The sequence below is a fragment of the Pimephales promelas genome, chromosome 6 (assembly GCF_988280905.1).
Source record: "Pimephales promelas chromosome 6, fPimPro1.hap1.1, whole genome shotgun sequence".
Taxonomy (NCBI): domain Eukaryota; kingdom Metazoa; phylum Chordata; class Actinopteri; order Cypriniformes; family Leuciscidae; genus Pimephales; species Pimephales promelas.
In genome coordinates, this window is record NC_142774.1 from 20499855 (window position 1) to 20517846 (window position 17992).

Genomic DNA, 17992 nt, shown 5'->3' on the forward strand with positions numbered 1-17992 from the left:
AAAAATTGAAACCATGCAGTACATAGTTCGTTTCTTTTAAAATGAAGTACAGTGTGCACTGTGCACTTTTTTATGCTGGTTGCTACTGTGTGCAATAGTGTAATTATTTAATTTATGCTTAAATATTTATTTTCAGCACTGAACTTTTTTTGTTCTACTTTATGTTTTTAATATTTGTTAAATTGTTTATCTACTTCTTCTTGTTCTACCTCACATGTTTTTACTATTTGTTAAATATTAATTTTTGAAGTTAATTAAATGTTACTTTTATTAAATTGAGACCTGTAACATTTGTTAACATCATGTTATTTTTAAGATGTAAATTGAGGGAGCAAAATGTATCGGCTCCAAATATCGGCTCAAGAAAATCGGCAGCCCGTATCGGTCATCGGCTAAGGCTGATGGGGAAAAAAATCGGTATCGGTATCGGCACTAAAAAATCCATATCGGTCGATCCCTAGTTAGCACATCGCCTAGGCTGCAGCTGGGTTCGTTTTCAAAATGTAAATGTAAGAAACTTATCCAAGATGATTATGACAATGCATACTATTATTTAACTGAAGTTGTGATTACAAATGCCCTTTAATTTGAAGTATTTTTATCCGCCGGGATGATAGAATTGACGTCATTACGTGATGACGTAAAAGAACTGGTGAACCGGTTTTTTGAACCGGTTCATTAAAACGAACTGTCCGAAAGAACCGGTTCGCGGAAAAGAACCGGACTTCCCATCACTAGCGCTGATAACAACTTGGGTTGTCCTTGTCCTCTTTAGTCCGGGTGACATGGCGTCCCAGTTTTCCAAAAAGAACTTCACATTTTGATTCGTCTGACCACAGAACAGTTTTCCACTTTGCTAGAGTCCACTTTAAATGAGCCTTGGCCCAGAGAAAACGCCTGCGCTTCTGGTTCCCGTTTAGATGTGGCTTCTTTTTTGACCTATAGAGCTTTAGCCGGCAACGGTGAATGGCACGGTGGATTGTGTTCACTGACAATGTTTTCTGGAAGTATTCTTGAGCCCATGTTGTGATTTCCATTACAGTAGCATTCCTGTGTGTGATGCAGTGCCGTCTAAGGGCCCGAAGATCACGGGCATTCAGTATGGGTTTCCGGCCTTGACCCTTATGCACAGAGATTGTTCCAGATTCTCTGAATCTTTGGATGATATTATGCACTGTTGATGATGATAACTTCAAACTCTTTGCAATTTTTCTCTGAGAAACTCCTTTCTGATATTGCTCCACTATTTTTTGCCTCAGCATTGGGGGAATTGGTGATCCTCTGCCCATCTTGACTTCTGAGAGACACTGCCACTCTGAGAGGCTCTTTTTATACCCAATCATGTTGCCAATTGACCTAATAAGTTGCAAATTGGTCCTCCAGCTGTTCCTTATATGCAGTGGCGCAAAAAGTGGGTATGCGCTATATGCGGCGCATAGGGGCGCAGCACAATGGGGGGCGCCAAAGCGATGGTAAAAAAAAAAATAAAAAAATGATATATAGGCTATATTGTATTTCTATATGTAGCTGCCGTTGTCCGTTTCTAAATCATTTCTGCATTCCTTCAATGTTATATAAAATTTTAGAGGACTAACAGCCAGGCTAGAGTAGGCGCCCTCATGGAGAAGGGGGGCGGGTAATATCGCGACCGGGCGGGGGCGCCGTGAGCTCTGAGCGAGCAGGTACGAGTAGTTAGTTGTCGTTGAAAAAGATGGATAAAACAAAATGCTGTGGGGCTAAAAATGGAAAAAGAAAGAGAGAAAAGGAGATGGCATGTCAATTGATGCAACAGCAGCTAAATAACTGCATGCATTGCTGAAAGCCAACAGGTAGGATTTAAAATGTGACATCCAGGCATAGGCTATCTATATCTCGGTGGCAATCGGGACTACCGGGAGATTCCCGCTGGGCCGACGTGCTTTTCCTTTTTTAATTTATTTGTCTTAACGGCCCACAAAACTCATACATCGGCGGCCCATTTGTTTGTTTGTTGTTTGTTTTTGTTTTGTTTTTTGCTTAATTGGCGGCGCTGTGCTGGTGTAATGCATTGGTCAAAAAAGTCAGCTTTAGTTTTTTTTTCTGACACACTGGCCCATGAAATATGTCATTATGCGCAAGTATCTTTCAAGTAGCCTATAGAAATTAGTGCAAAACTAATTATGAAAGTTTCCTTTATTTTTCTGTGCATTTGTTTTACAATAGCCTTAATGGCTATTACTATCATGGAATTAATATTATAACTATTATTATGTAGTAGTGTAATGTAGACAGACACTAACTAAAAGAGGTTCAAAATTTTCTCTGTTTAATTTGCACCCTGAATATGGGTTGGAGCTTTTAATTTTGAACTCTCAAAGTGCACCAGACTGCTGAATTTAACATTACAGAACACAAAATTTTCTTACGGGGGAGCATGCCCCCGAACCCCCCTAGAGAAACAGAGGTCCACCTACCACAGTTTTACCTAAAATCCTGTGAGAAACACTGGTATTGCTGTTCCAATGGAGCTTATAGTTTTCTTAGGGGGGGGGGGGGTTCATCAAGGTGGAGTAGCTATAGTTTAATTGTGTTAAACGACAATTTTGCACTTATTTTTTTCTGTTAGCTCTCATTTCTTCCTACTCAGTTATTACACAGCACACTTACATTACATTTATTTAATTTTTTTTTTTTTTAGGGGGGGGGGGGTGGGGGGCGCTAAAATTGTTGCTGCATACCCCTCTGAAACTGGGTAGTTGCGCCCCTGCTTATATGTACATTTAACTTTTCTGGCCTCTTATTGCTACCTGTCCCAACTTTTTTGGAATTTGTAGCTCTCATGAAATCCAAAAGGAGCCAATATTTGGCATGGCAATTCAAAATGTCTCACTTTCAACATTTGATATGTCATCTATGTTGTATTCTAAATATAATATTGAAATTTGAAACTTCCACATCATTGCATTCTGTTTTTATTCACAATTTGTACAGTGTCCCAACTTTTATGGAATTGGGTTTGAGAGAGTGTTGGCCTCAACTCATGTTAGTGCTATGAGTGTCTCATTAGCATGTTGTGGATTGTATTTGCACATACAGGATTAAAGACAAAAATGTCCTACAGGATTAAAGTTTAACTCTAAATTTAGAGGGTGGAATTAGGGATTACACTTTTAGTATTTACAGTCATAAGGAACAAATAACTATTATCTGGCCTACATGGTGAGTTGATTGCAGTGAGATTATGAACTAATTAACCCCAATGCATGAATTATAATATTCCTTTGTGTTTTTATTGCTCTTAAGGCATGAAAAACCAGATTTGACTTGAGTTTTTTTTTTTTTTTTTTTTTTGAATTTTTCAAAGAGATTTTCAGATGTCCACTTTTTTGTTATTTGTTATTTATTTCGATCTCCATTAGCTGCACACAGCGGCTACTCTTCCTGGAGTCGATTCAAACCAACATGTGAAACCAACAAAAACTTTTACACCATGAACAAACACAAATAGAAATAAAAATTAAAACCCACACACCCCTATTCATACACACCTACATCCAAAACCAACATTCACCCATATACACAAAACCTAGTTCATTCTCAGATTTGAATAATCTTATGTTACAAAATTAAATTTATACAGTTTGGTCATGATACTGTCGCAATAATTTATAATGTAATACAATTTACTATTCACAATACATGTTAACTCGTAATCAAATGCCTTTTTAAAAGGACTTTAAAATGACGTTTACTGTGTGCATTGACAATGTCACCGGGCAAAGTATTCCAACAGAACATTGCTTTATACAACAAAGCTCTCTTTCCATAATTTGTTCGTACTTTGGGTAGTATAAACCTACCCTCTGTAGCATGTCTAGTGGCATAATGGTGCTCATCAGAACTAAAGTGCAACTTACAATAAAGTACTTTTGGAGATTTAGTTAAAATGATAGTTCTTGTTAAATTTAGCAAGGAAACTGTAAATCTTTCTTTTACCTTTAACCAGGACAGTGTATTACTCAAAATTCTACTTTATTTAATTTCTTTTGACTTTTCCCCCGCAAAACACAGAGATTCAAATTATTATGACATACAACTTGTGTACAATATACAACATGTGTTAACATTATGTTCAATGTCATCACAATACAAATGAGAAAAGAACAATGATCTGAAAACTAAATAAATACAAAAAAGATCTAGAAGAACATGAAGGCAAGATATTAATCTATACATCAGTTACACTATACAAATAGTTTCATTTTATGTTTAAATTTTTAAGTTTCCTAAAAATGTTAGGTAATGTATGGCACTGACATACAGATATATAAAACGGATATTTTAACAGGTTTTTATAAAGTAAAAATAAAAAATGAATAATTTATTTGCAACCGTTATGTTAATCATTATATTTCTGTCGTCAGAACAGCTATATAGCTGATGGACAAAGTGCTGTGTTGTTACGTTGTCTGTTGTTGCTCCCTTCATCAAGTTCCAAACGGCTACATAAATGACACACTAGGTGTCATGCTCACGCCAAATTCCCACTTGAAAAGCTTTGCCGTCTGCCCTTTGAAGGGAGTAGGGCATAGGGAAGCTCACGAGCAATAAGCAAGTCCCAGTCGGGTCCGTCACTTATTTGGTTCCCCGGAAACATTTCCGTTGTGGACCGTGTTATTTGCAGCGCATTTCTATATTTGGTGGTGTTGTGAACGTTTGCAGCGCGTTTCTGTATTTAGTTGTGTTTTTTTAATTTGAATTTGCATTCGTCTTCATCAGGTTGCAGCGCGGTGAGCTCTCTCGGCCACCGTACATTGCTCTCTTCTGAGAAAACCTAGCGATATGGGGCAGGCATAACGCATTCAGATGTTTGATGTTACAAGTAAAGTAATGTGTTAGAAGTAACATGCATTACGTACATAATCAGATTACTTTTTGATCTAACAAGTAATTAATTACAAGTAATATGTGTTAAGTTGAATTTGAGAGAAAGAAAAAAAGGGAAAAAAAGAAGACATGGTTAAAAAGTATAAATTCATCATTGGTAAAGAAGATTTAAGATCAAAATGAGTGCAGCCTATTGGTTGGGAGCACATGGTGCAACCTGGGAGAATCAAGGTAGCTGATTGGTCATTGAAACTCCACATCTCCAAACTCCACCAGGTGTGTGTGATTACTAGGAGCAAGAGGGATCTTTGTTTGCAGTAAATGTGTTTCTCCTACTGAAGTTGGTGGTTTTTGGTGTTTAAAAAACCAAAGGAGAAAGACTGTCGGAAAAAGCCACAATGTTTCATCAACTTTGAGATGCAACTGGTAGGTAGTGATGTGTCGTTCATGAACGATTCGTTCATTTTGAACAAATCTTTAATATGGCTCGGGACTACCGAGTTGTCTCAGGGAGTGATTCGTTCATGCTGTGTTACCCGCGCATGCGCATTGCGCAACATATGGATTCTGAATCTGTACTGGAAACAGAAATGATTAGTTCATCTCTCGAGTCTCGAGTTCGGGCGAGTCCGAGTCTTTCGTTCTTCCTGTCAGTCCCATAGAGCCTATTAGTCAGGGAGCCAAAGTCTCAAAAATGGGTTGAACCTGACATGGTCTGCCATACTTTTTATTTGTATTTTTTCTGTTAACTTTGACCCTAAGACCAAATAATTGGAGGGTCTGCTCTGCCGGAAATATCGCGAAAAAAAATGTGGCCATTTTAGTGTACGCACCCTTTATTTTTTATCAGAAAAATGTGAAAAATTATTTTTTTCATCAAATCCTTAGTGGGTTGGGTAGGTTCTCAATAAATGCATTCCAGATACACAGAACACATGTGCGGACAACAAAGAATGGTAATATGGATATTGTAATGGTAATTAACTGAAAGGACCACACCAGTCTTCATACAACAATATTTCTGATGATTCCTCATCCCAAATGTATCCCTGTAGCAGCAGCATTCATTCTCTACTAGCTAGCGTTAGCCGTTTTAGCTAATTTCGGTGGTTTCTTTAAACGGCATTACTTCTCACAGGTATGGGGTAGAGAGTAGAGACTTACTTTTTTTAAATGCTCAGAATATTATGCTCTAAGAGAGGTATGTGTCCTATATGTTCAATAAGCTTCAACCGGAAGTTGAGAAATTGCCAAAATTTCAACTGGACTTGTTAGGTAAAGAAATAGATATGAGAATAGGGGATTATCACGCTGATACGTAGTACTTCTGGATTCAGTGATCTTTGTGCACTGCCACTTCCGTTGAATTACTGTTCTAACTGGCGAACTGATGACGGACTACAGTTTATTTATACATCGTCCCTGGTAAATTAGTCTGATTCACTAAAGTGCCGGCTGCAAACGTGCTACCTTGTTTTATTTTAAAGTTTTAATCCACTTATTCCTTATACTCAATTCAGTCGGGAATCTATGAAAACTTAAGTAGGGTTGGCGTTGTTGGTTAGATTTACAAAGTGGAACAGAGCAGTGACATATATAGCCTTCGTCTCAAGCATTGTTGAACTGCGTCGGAAGTGGACATGCACAAAGTTGACAAATCCCGCCCATGAAACCCGGAAACGTGATAACCCCCTATAAATGCTGCTACAGGGATACGTTTGGAGCGATGAATCATTGGAAATAAACTTGTATGAAGCCCTGGTGTGGTCCTTGAAGTGTTTTTCATGTCAGACAGATAGTAGGCTAGTAAGGGTAACTAAAGGCTACACTAAATGTTAGCTGCCATTAGCAATTAGCTGCATGGCTAGTTGTTACATTCAGGTTTAGAAAGTTTAGCTAGTTAGCTTGTGGCATGAATGGCCAACACAGACACAAAATATATATATATAGCTATATTGGATATCAGACTGTACACAATACTGAACAATACAAATGAAAATGTAAACATACTATATATTATGCATAGTTTGTTTTTGTATATAGTACTGTACAGTATAGAGTGAGTGATTTGTCAAAAGCTAGTTACCTAGTAATGTCAAACATCTAGATTTCTTTCACCCGAATGCACAATATTTTCCATTGGCAGACTTGGTTCTGATCTTATTGGGTTTGCTGTGGAGGAAAAGGTAACAAGAAGAGAAGGCAGCAGACGATTGGAAAGGACTGTAAAGGAGTGGAGGATTGAACAGAAGGGAAGAGTAGAATGAGGAGAGTAGAGTGAAGAGGACAGGGGTAGACTGAACAAGAGAGAAGAATAGTAGATGAAAAAGAGGAGTGAATTGATCATTTACATTTATTAATTTAGCTGATGCTTTTATCCAAAGCGACTTACAATTTATATGTCAGAGGTCACACACCTCTGGAGCAACTAGGGGTTAAGTGTCTTGCTCAGGGACACATTGGTGTCTCACGACACCAATGGTGTGAGAGACCCGGGTTTGAATCCACTGCGAGACAGCAATGTGTCCCTGAGCAAGACACTTAACCCCTAGTTGCTCCAGAGGCGTGTGACATCTGACATATATAGTAATTGTAAGTCGCTTTGGATAAAAGCGTCAGATAACTGTTAATGAGTATTTCTTCTTCATACTCTGCCTCTTCTGTTTTCTCTTTAAGTTCCTTCAACTTTGAGAGCATGCAGCCAACATTCATTTATGCTGAGCAAATAGAACATACTTTCTGTGGCACAACCATTATTTTAAAAATACCACCTACTTCATAGTGCCTTCTAAGGTGGGCAATCAAAGACTGATATCTGTATGAGGTAACATTGTGAACTCCATGGCTTTCTTTTTTTTTAAATAATTTTATTTGTAGCAGTTTTTTATACAACACAAACATATCCAAATCTCAAAAATGTTTACAGAAAGATTGTGAGAGACCGTGTGCGTCTGCAGCTGATTATAGATTGCTCGTCAACTGAATCTTCCTCGGTCAGAAGGAATAGGCAAATCCAATGATGCAGTTTACATCTTTATTGAGGAGGATAAGAGTTTGCAGATATCAATATGACACAATATGTGTCGATGTGTGTATGTGTGAGTGTGTGTGTGTGGTTATCTGAAACAGAAAATACAATAAAATGTATATTAACAAACATGTAGGATGGTTTCATGCAGTTGCATAAAGAAATGGACCGTAGTACAACCAAAATCCTCTAGAGGGAGCTCTAACCCTATAAATGAACTTGCATAATTACCACAAATTTCCACACAGCGAAAAATGCCAAAAAACAGGCAATCTATGCATTAAATATAATATTTGGGGTTATTTGCAAAGCAATAATTAAAGTATACACGGTAAATGACTACTATATGAGGGAATGCAGAGCGATTTGGATAAGAAACGTTATAGTAGTATTGAGTTACACGATTAACAATCTCCTCATCTGAGCTAATAACTCTGTATTGAACATAATTTATGCAAAACACCATACTTACATCTCAAGGACGCACACAGCGCTCTTACACACAATATTAGCGAAGGATTAACAAAGGATGTCAGTTTTCTGCTCTGAGGATGCTGCTTCTCATAACTAGACCGCACCGAAAGTGAAAGCGGCTCGCGCAACCGCGAGCGATCGGAACTACAATGAACGCATGCATTATGGGTAACGTAGTCTACGTAAGGGCACGGACTTTTAACAGCCGCCCCTGTATTTGCCTAGCAAATACACTCATTCAAAAGTAAACTAGTTTAAGAAGTGTCATTTGAATCCTCGGGCATTTCAGGGAGTTCCACCAGTTTGGTTACCGGGCGAATGTAGATACTGTCTTTAACCTTCACCTCTGCCGCTCGAACAACACCATCCGTCCCTGGGAAAACCTTGGTGATGGTACCAACAGGCCAAAGTCCTCTGGGAAGGTTGGAATCAACGATCATCACAATTTGTCCCACAGTAGCATTATCAGTAGTTTTCCTCCATTTATGTCTCAACTGAAGCCCAGGGAGGTAATTCTGGATGAAGCGTTTCCAGAAATGATCACTGATCACCTGACTGTGTTTCCATCTTCTGTTGGAAAGGGCATCATGAGGGCCATATACTGCCTGTGGTAATGCAGCGTCGCGCCGCCCCATTAGCAGCAGGTTTGGCGTGATGGGGTCCGGGTCAGCTACATCAGAGGAAGCATATCCGAGTGGTTTAGAATTAAGGAGCCCTTCAACCTCTATGAGAGCTGTTAGGAGCACTTCCTCTGCTACTACTTGATCTTTCAGGATACCTTGCAGGGCTGACTTGACAGATCGGATTTCCCTCTCCCAAGCTCCCCCGAAATGAGGAGAGTATGGAGGGTTGAAGTGGAAGTTAATAGTCTGATTAGCCAGTTGCTGCTGCAACTTTGGTGCCATGCTCTCAAAGGCGACCTGTAGTTCTTTATGGCCACCCCTGAAATTGGTTCCCCGGTCGGACCACAGCTCGTACGGCTTTCCCCGGCGTGCAATAAACCTGCGTAATGACATTAAGAAAGAGTCAGTATCAAGGCTAGGGATGAGATCTAAATGGACACATCTGGTGGTGAGGCATTTGTAGATGATTCCCCAGCGCTTCTCTCTCCTACGCCCAATCTTAATCAAGAATGGTCCGAAACAGTCTACGCCTGTAGACCAGAAGGGTGGTTTGTAGAGTCTCAATCGAGATAAGGGAAGGTCAGCCATTTTTGGTGTGGAGGGTGAGGCTCGCCATCTCCTGCAGTCCACACACCGATACTGATGTTTTTTAATGGCCTGGCGACCTCTGAGGATCCAGTAAGTGCGGCGTAACTCTGCATAGAGTCTCTCTACACCAGGGTGGAACAGCTGAACATCATAATGCTTTATGATGAGCTGAGTCAGAGGGTGATCAGGTGATAATACAACTGGGTGTATGCTGTCAGGATCTACATCTGTCGCTTGACGCAGGCGGCCGCCCACTCTGACTAGTCCACTGGGGCTGTCATACTCAGGGGAAAGGGCGCTGAGACGACTGCTCGGGCGAACAGGGTTACCTGCTTGTAAGGCTTGGACCTCCTCTGGGAAACTGTCCTTCTGTGCAGATTGAAGCAGCTGGGTCTCTGCCTCCAGGCGTCCACTTGCAGTGTAGGGGGTAGCCGCCCCCTGCAGGGATTGGTGAGTGGCCAGAATCAAATCATCTAAAGATGTGTACTGTGCTGGATCTGGCAGGCTTGGTGATACAGCTGTAAGACCACAGAAGACAGTCTTTCTGAGTTCTTCACTACCACATTCTAGGAACTCTGTCGGGGACTTCGGCCAGGTGTCAGGAGTCTGTGTGAGAAAGTGTGGACCCTGTGACCATCGACTGGAGACCGTGAGCTCTGACAGTGGCTTCCCTCTTGTGATGTCGTCAGATGGATTATCATCAGAGTTCACATACCTCCACTGTTCCGGAGAAGTAAGCTCCTGTATCTCACAGATCCTAGTCCCCACAAACACTTTGTACCTGCAGGAACTGGACTGAATCCACTGAAGCACTGTCATTGAATCTGTCCACAGATAGACTGAGTGAAGGGGTAATGTTAGCTCAGTTTGGAGTACCTTGGCCAGTTGGGCTCCAGTGAGCGCAGCACACAGCTCCAGCCGGGGTATCGACACCTGCTTGCGGGGCGCTACTCTGGAGCGTGCCATGATGAAGGAGGTGGAGATGTGAGTCTGCTGCTCAATGACTCTGAGATAGGCCACAGCTCCATACGCCTTCTCTGAGGCGTCACAGAAGATGTGAGCCTCATAGGTCGCACTGTTGCTGTTGTGAGGAGGAGCGTAACATCGAGGTATGGTGATATACTGAAGGTATGACAATTCCTTTTCCCATTCGAGCCAGGACTGAAGCAGGTTTCCTTCTATGGGATCATCCCATCCACTTTCTGTGCTCCACAGGGCCTGCACAATGAGCTTTGCTCTTGTAGTGTAGGGGCAGATATAACCCAATGGGTCATACTGACTGGCCAGTACTTTGTAAACATTGCGCAGCGTCACAGTTGTGTAGGTTACAGGGCGGTGCTTATATCCCAGGACGTCAGTAGTGCAGTGCCAGCTGAGACCCAGTGTAGACTCCTGAGGATCAAGGCTTTTAAGGTTTAGCCATCGTTCACAACTGTCTGACCTGGCTGTACCTGGTAGATGAGCGACCACTTCAGGGATGTTGCTAGCCCACTGGCGTATTTCGAATCCACCTTGGATAAGCAGCTCTCTCATTCTGTCAATGAGCAACTTGGCCTCTTGTGGGTCAAAAAGGGACTGCAGACAGTTGTCCACAGAAAGCGGTATGGACAGAGTCGTAGACGTCTTCAAAGGTGTCTCTGTGCTCCCTTACGTGGCTCTGAAGGGCAAAGGTAGCACAGCAGGGGCTACACGTTGTCCCAAAGGGCAGGACTCTCCACTCATAGACATCTGGGGGCCTCTCTGTTTCACAGTCTCTCCATAGGAACCGCAGCAGGGGACAGTCTTCCGGGAGCAGGCGGATTTGGTGAAACATGGCCTTTATGTCTCCGCTCACTGCTACAGGATACTGCCGGAAACGCAGAAGTACACCCAGCAGTGTAGGCCCCATGGGAGGTCCTGGCAGGAGGTACTGGTTGAGAACAGTCCCCTGGAACTCAAAGGAGCAGTTAAAGACCACCCGAGCTTTGTTGTTGTGATGTACAATGTGGTGTGGTACATACCAAGATTCAGCAGAGTTATGAATCTCTTCGGGAGTCAGCTTGACAACATAACCAGAATCTATCAGCCTCTTGATCTCCTGGTTGTATGTAAGTGCCAGGTCAGGATTCCTAGCTAGCTTACGCTCAGTGGACCTCAGAAGGCCTTTAACTACTTCAGAGGAGACATGCATCTGTGGGAAGTCCGTCTTCCTGAGCAGGGGGGTGGCATATCGCTCTACACCATCCACAGGTACTCTGATAGTCTTGGCCTCTAACATGGCTATGGCCTCTTTGTCCTCCTTTGAGCGTGTGACCTCCTTCCCTGGTCTATGAAGAGGAGCATCTAGTTGCCACAGACGCTGTACATCCCGTTGAAGGGCAACGGCAGGAGAAAGACATGATATGTTCAGGCAGTGCACCTCCCCCTTCTGAGTAGGCATACTGCAGCTCGGACCCTGGATGGCCCACCCGAGCTTAGTGCAGACGGCAACAGGTCCTTGGGCTGAACCTCGCAGGATAGAACGGACAGGAGTTATGAGGTGAGCATTGTCAGATCCGATTAGCACAAGTGGCTGTATCTGATTGAATCCTTCAAGCTGCACTTGTTGTAGGTGATGATACTTCTCCTTTAAGAACTCCACTGGGCATGACTGTTCAGCTAGGCTGAGCTGTTGGGCTGTAAAGGCACGCGTGATCTTGTAGCGTATTTTCGGCTTGGCCTTTGGGGACACATGGAAAGAGACATAGCCTCCTTTAATCTGGATAACATCTTGACGAATAGTACGCAGAGACAGAGTTTCTTCCTCCTGGATTAAGCCTAACGACTTGACAGCAGCAGGGAGTATAATGGTTTTCTCTGAGCCATCATCAAGAAGAGCATATGTGTCCAGAGATTTCCTTTGATAGTGTAACTGGATGGGCACAACCTTAAGCATCACACGGCCAGAGTGACTGATGGGAGCCAAAAACACTCGACTGGTGCTCACTGTTAGGATATTCGGGTCCCTCCTCTTCGCTTCAGACAGGTCATGAAGCACTAATAAGTGCTGTTCTCCACAGGTGCTACACATCTTCTTAAGAGTGCACTGGTCAGGGGTATGTTTACGGCCACAGCGCCAACATTTGGATTTTTCTTTTATCCAAGAAGCTACAGCTTTGAGGTCTAGCTTCTTAAAATCTACACAGCCACTGAGGTAGTGCTCTGTCCCTTCACAGTATGGGCAGTATGGCTTAAACGGCTTCTTCTTAGAGGAGGGATAAAGATTAGTTGTGTGTGCCTTAGAGTCTATCTTTGGCTGTGTTTGAGCGGGATCTGAGCCATAATAGATGGATGTAGACTTACTCTGTGCCCTGGACCCTGCAAAGGCTCTGAGGTTCCCCTTCTCTGGGCGTGATCTGTCTGAGGACTGTAGCTGAATGGCTTGCCGTGATAACTGTAGAACTTGGGACTTGCGTTCAAGCCACTCGGAGAAGTCGTACATGTTGTAGGTTCTACTGCTGCCAGTGCGTATGATGCCACGTGTGATGCAGTACTCTATGAAACTGTCTCTGTAGCTAGGCGGGAGCTTAGTGAGTAACCTGTCTACGTGTGAACCACACTGGAGCTCGCTGGCTGCTACATCGTCCATAGTACTGAGGAGGCCCACTAGGCTGGACACCGCCAGGGAGAAATCTTCAAAGGCTTGAGGTTCACCTGCCTTAATAGGAGAGCAGTTAAGTATAGCACTCAGTTCACTCTGGACTAATTGCCTGGGTTGCCCATATCTCTGCTCCAAAGCCTTCATTGCACTAGTGTAGGGAGTGCGGTCGTGAATATAGCGTCTGGCCACTTGTAATGCACATGGATGCTCTAACTGATCTATCAGAATGTGATATTTATACTCCTCTGTGAGATGAGCATGTGGCCCAAGTAGGCTGTCCAATCCTTTCTTCAGTAATAGAAAATCACTATCTCTGCCTGATTTGAATGTCACCAGTTTAGGCTTCGGGATGCCGTATGAAGATGCTAGGAGCATCTCCATCAGGTTTGGCTGGGTGATTTCAGCTGCAGGAGATACTGTGTCTTGTGCAGTAAACGCAGCAGGCAGTGAAGGGTAGGCAGAGACTGATGGATAGGCTGAATCAGGAGGTGGAGCAGCATACAGCTGGCTATAAGTCTGCGACGCTGATATCCCCGGTGGTGGCTGATACAGTGACGCTGAGACTGCAGAGAAGTCATGGGATTGTGCAGAGAGTACCTGAGCGGAGCTGCTTAGAGGCTGTGAGTGTTGGTACCTCTGACTGAATAAGGGCTCAGCTTGACGTGGTTCAAACCTCCCAAACTGTACTGATTGGGCTACTTGGTTGACAGGTTGTAGAGTAGGCTGAATCACATGACTCATTCTGGGGGTTGGAGCAGATAGCGGTGCCGGTTGAATCCCTGGATGGGCCACAGGGATTCTCAGCTGAGAAGCAGGCTGTGGCACAGGCCAAGATGGAGACTGACTTGCGGGCTGGAATGCAGTATACACTCTGGGCTGCAGTACAGGCTGTGTCACTGTCGGTTGCTGAAGCACAGGTTGAGGTATTAGCACTGCGGCTGGCTGCTGTACAGGTTGAGTTACAGAATTCGGTGACAGCAGCACTGGCTGATTATTTGAAACAGGCTGAATGATAGTGCTTAATGGTAATGGAGCTGACTTTGGTGCTGGATGAATGGGGTTTGGATGTTGCAACGGTGAAGATGCAATAGGTTCTACTGGTCTTAACAGGTTCACAGGTGTTCCAGTGTCCTGTCTCTCTGATGATGTCAGTACGTGTAGCTGATCAGTAGTATGTATGCTGCTCATGCCCACACTGCTGTGCTGTGGCGATTGGAGTAGAGCAGGAAGTGAAGCGGCTCTATCTTGCTGTTGAGCATTACTCTGAGTAGGGAGAGGACTGCATGATTTACACGCTCGCTCCAGTTGTTCCACACGCTTGGTCAATGCACCACTGGTCTCCTTCATTGTGATTTGCATCTCATTCATCGTTTTCAATACACTGCCCCAAACTGCCTCCATTCTCTTCCATTTTTTCATCTTCTTCTCCTTATCAGATTCCTCTGAACTGCTACTGCTTGAAGACTCTGTATCCTCTGGATCAGCTAGGTCGTGCTCATACTCCGCCAGATGACCCGGAAGCTTTCTACTCCTTCTTGGACGGGAACTATGTTTTGGACTCTTTTCCTGAGGAACTTCATCTTGTGGAGTTGCCATCTTGTTGACTCAGCCAATAAACATCCGGCTCGAAGGACCACTTGTGAGAGACCGTGTGCGTCTGCAGCTGATTATAGATTGCTCGTCAACTGAATCTTCCTCGGTCAGAAGGAATAGGCAAATCCAATGATGCAGTTTACATCTTTATTGAGGAGGATAAGAGTTTGCAGATATCAATATGACACAATATGTGTCGATGTGTGTATGTGTGAGTGTGTGTGTGTGGTTATCTGAAACAGAAAATACAATAAAATGTATATTAACAAACATGTAGGATGGTTTCATGCAGTTGCATAAAGAAATGGACCGTAGTACAACCAAAATCCTCTAGAGGGAGCTCTAACCCTATAAATGAACTTGCATAATTACCACAAATTTCCACACAGCGAAAAATGCCAAAAAACAGGCAATCTATGCATTAAATATAATATTTGGGGTTATTTGCAAAGCAATAATTAAAGTATACACGGTAAATGACTACTATATGAGGGAATGCAGAGCGATTTGGATAAGAAACGTTATAGTAGTATTGAGTTACACGATTAACAATCTCCTCATCTGAGCTAATAACTCTGTATTGAACATAATTTATGCAAAACACCATACTTACATCTCAAGGACGCACACAGCGCTCTTACACACAATATTAGCGAAGGATTAACAAAGGATGTCAGTTTTCTGCTCTGAGGATGCTGCTTCTCATAACTAGACCGCACCGAAAGTGAAAGCGGCTCGCGCAACCGCGAGCGATCGGAACTACAATGAACGCATGCATTATGGGTAACGTAGTCTACGTAAGGGCACGGACTTTTAACAAAGATTGTTATACATAAAATAAAATAAAACTAACCCCCCCCCCCCACACACACACACACACACACACCAGACAGAGAGAATAAAAAAAATTACACATTCAAACCAAAATATCTGACTTCCTCTTGGTCCGAGCTAATGACTATGTTTTAGAAAGTTGTCCGGCTTGAGGAGTACAATGTATATTTTTGTAACAGTAGATAAAACTAACAACCCCACTTTTGTCAAAAGGTGGCGCTATTTAGTCCTTGCACCATGCCCGTTTCTGAAACTTTGCACATGTCTACTGGCTAATAAATGTGATGTATTTGTTGAGTTTCAAACAATTTCAATTTCAATTTCAATTTGACTGTTGAAAAGAAGTGCGCCGATTAGATACTCAGGATCGGTATCGGCTCTGACACTGCCATCTTTGACAAGACTGATTCAAATTCTATATTGTGCATATGAAGAGTTCAGATGCAAAAGCCTCTAAGTGCCATTTGAAATTTTCTTCTAAAATGATCATTTTTATCAAGCTTGTATATTTAAGTTCAGTAAGTTCACTTAAATGGCAATGAAGATTACCTATTAATTGTCAATTAAGTGAAATTACTGAACTTAAATATACAAGCTTGATAAAAATGGTCATTTTAGAAGAAAATTTCAAATGGCATTTAGAGGCTTTTGCATCTGAACTCTTCACATACTATTCTATGTTAGGCACAAAGGCACAAAAACTTTCTAAAGTACCATAAAGTTTTTGTGTACTGTATTATAAGTGTTCTGAAGCTATTATGTGATATAGAAATTAATATTTAAGTCATTAAATTCAAGAACACGTAAACTTTTCCCTCTCTGCGCCTGTCAGTCATTCTCCATTCAGCATTCAAACAGCACGTCACATTCGCTTACAGTCAATGATGAAACGATCTTCAAGATGATTCAATGTTAATCCTATTATACTGGATCTTTAAGATAAAGGTCTAAATGTCTATATTTTCGAATGAAGAAACTTTTTCTTGCTGGACTTTATTGCTGTAACTTAATCGTGTTACTTTCTACCGGGTGTCGGACACTGTCGGTTAGATCACAACACTAGAGTCAGAGCACTATAATTGTTCTTCACGCACACAGTAACTGAAATTTAAAACCTTTAAAAGAAAAGGCTCAATAAACTATTGCATAGATAGATAATGTATAATACACTGTTCATAAATATGTATTTCCTTTGTGCTTTGAACTTTTCAATACGGACTCAACGCGCTGTAACTTCATGTGGCTTCAAGCACATCATTCTCCGCTCGGGATGCACATATTGCACCATATTGGAGCCGTAATATCATAATGCAGTGACGTAATGACAGATTATTAATTGCCTTTCAATTATATGTTGCTGCGTCATTAAACATCTGTCCTATGCATTTCAAACATTTATAGCAGCCATGGCTATATTTTTTTATGATTTTTGTTATCTTGTTTTTCATGAATGTATTTTTCAAAAATAAGAGCAATGTGTATTATCTATTATTAATATAGTTTATAATAGCATTTTTGTCATAGATTATGACAAAGTAATCATATGATCCACCAGCGAGGAACCAGCTGAACAGAGTGAACATTCTTTCTGTTTAGTTCAATCCTACTTAATAGGAATTTATTTAAAATGCTCGCTCTACTCCGTACCATTAATGTCTTGTGCGGACATCCGTATTTCGACTTTCGGTTTTAAGTAAGCGATTTAAAAGCTCCCAAGTCCCAGCGGAGTCACACGTTGATTAACCGGTGGGAATATACACAATAGGCCTACCTGATATTGAACACAAGAGGGCAGTATAGCACTACGTATGACTCAGATTATTATTTTTTTTATGAATTTTACAACAATTCTGGCTGTTTTTGAACGTAAACATAATTCTTAAATGAAAAAAAGGAAAAATTGGGGAAGTTATAATATTTGTATAATTTAATTTAGAAACAAATGATGTATAATTACATTTTTAGAAGATATGAGGCTTTTAGTGTTTACTTTTTTGACATTACTTTAATCTTTTGCCATAGTTGCACATGACTACTGGCTAATAAATGTGATGTATCTGTTGAGTTTCAAGCAATTTCAAGCATGCTAAGAGTCCCAAAAGCATCAAAAAAGAATGTTAAAGTTTGATTCGTTGCCACGGCAACAGTATCAAAGATATCAAAAATTCATTCACAGGTCTACATCTGCCGTGTATTTACATTATACAGATGAAGTTTGAAGCAAATCGGTTAAAAATAAGAGAGTGGTTTCAAAGCATTTTGAAAGTGACACACTTCCTGCTGCCAGTTGGTGGCGCTATAATTTTGACTCACAATAGTCACATCCATGTGATCGGTCTCTTACAGCGAAAACACTGCTGAAGTTTC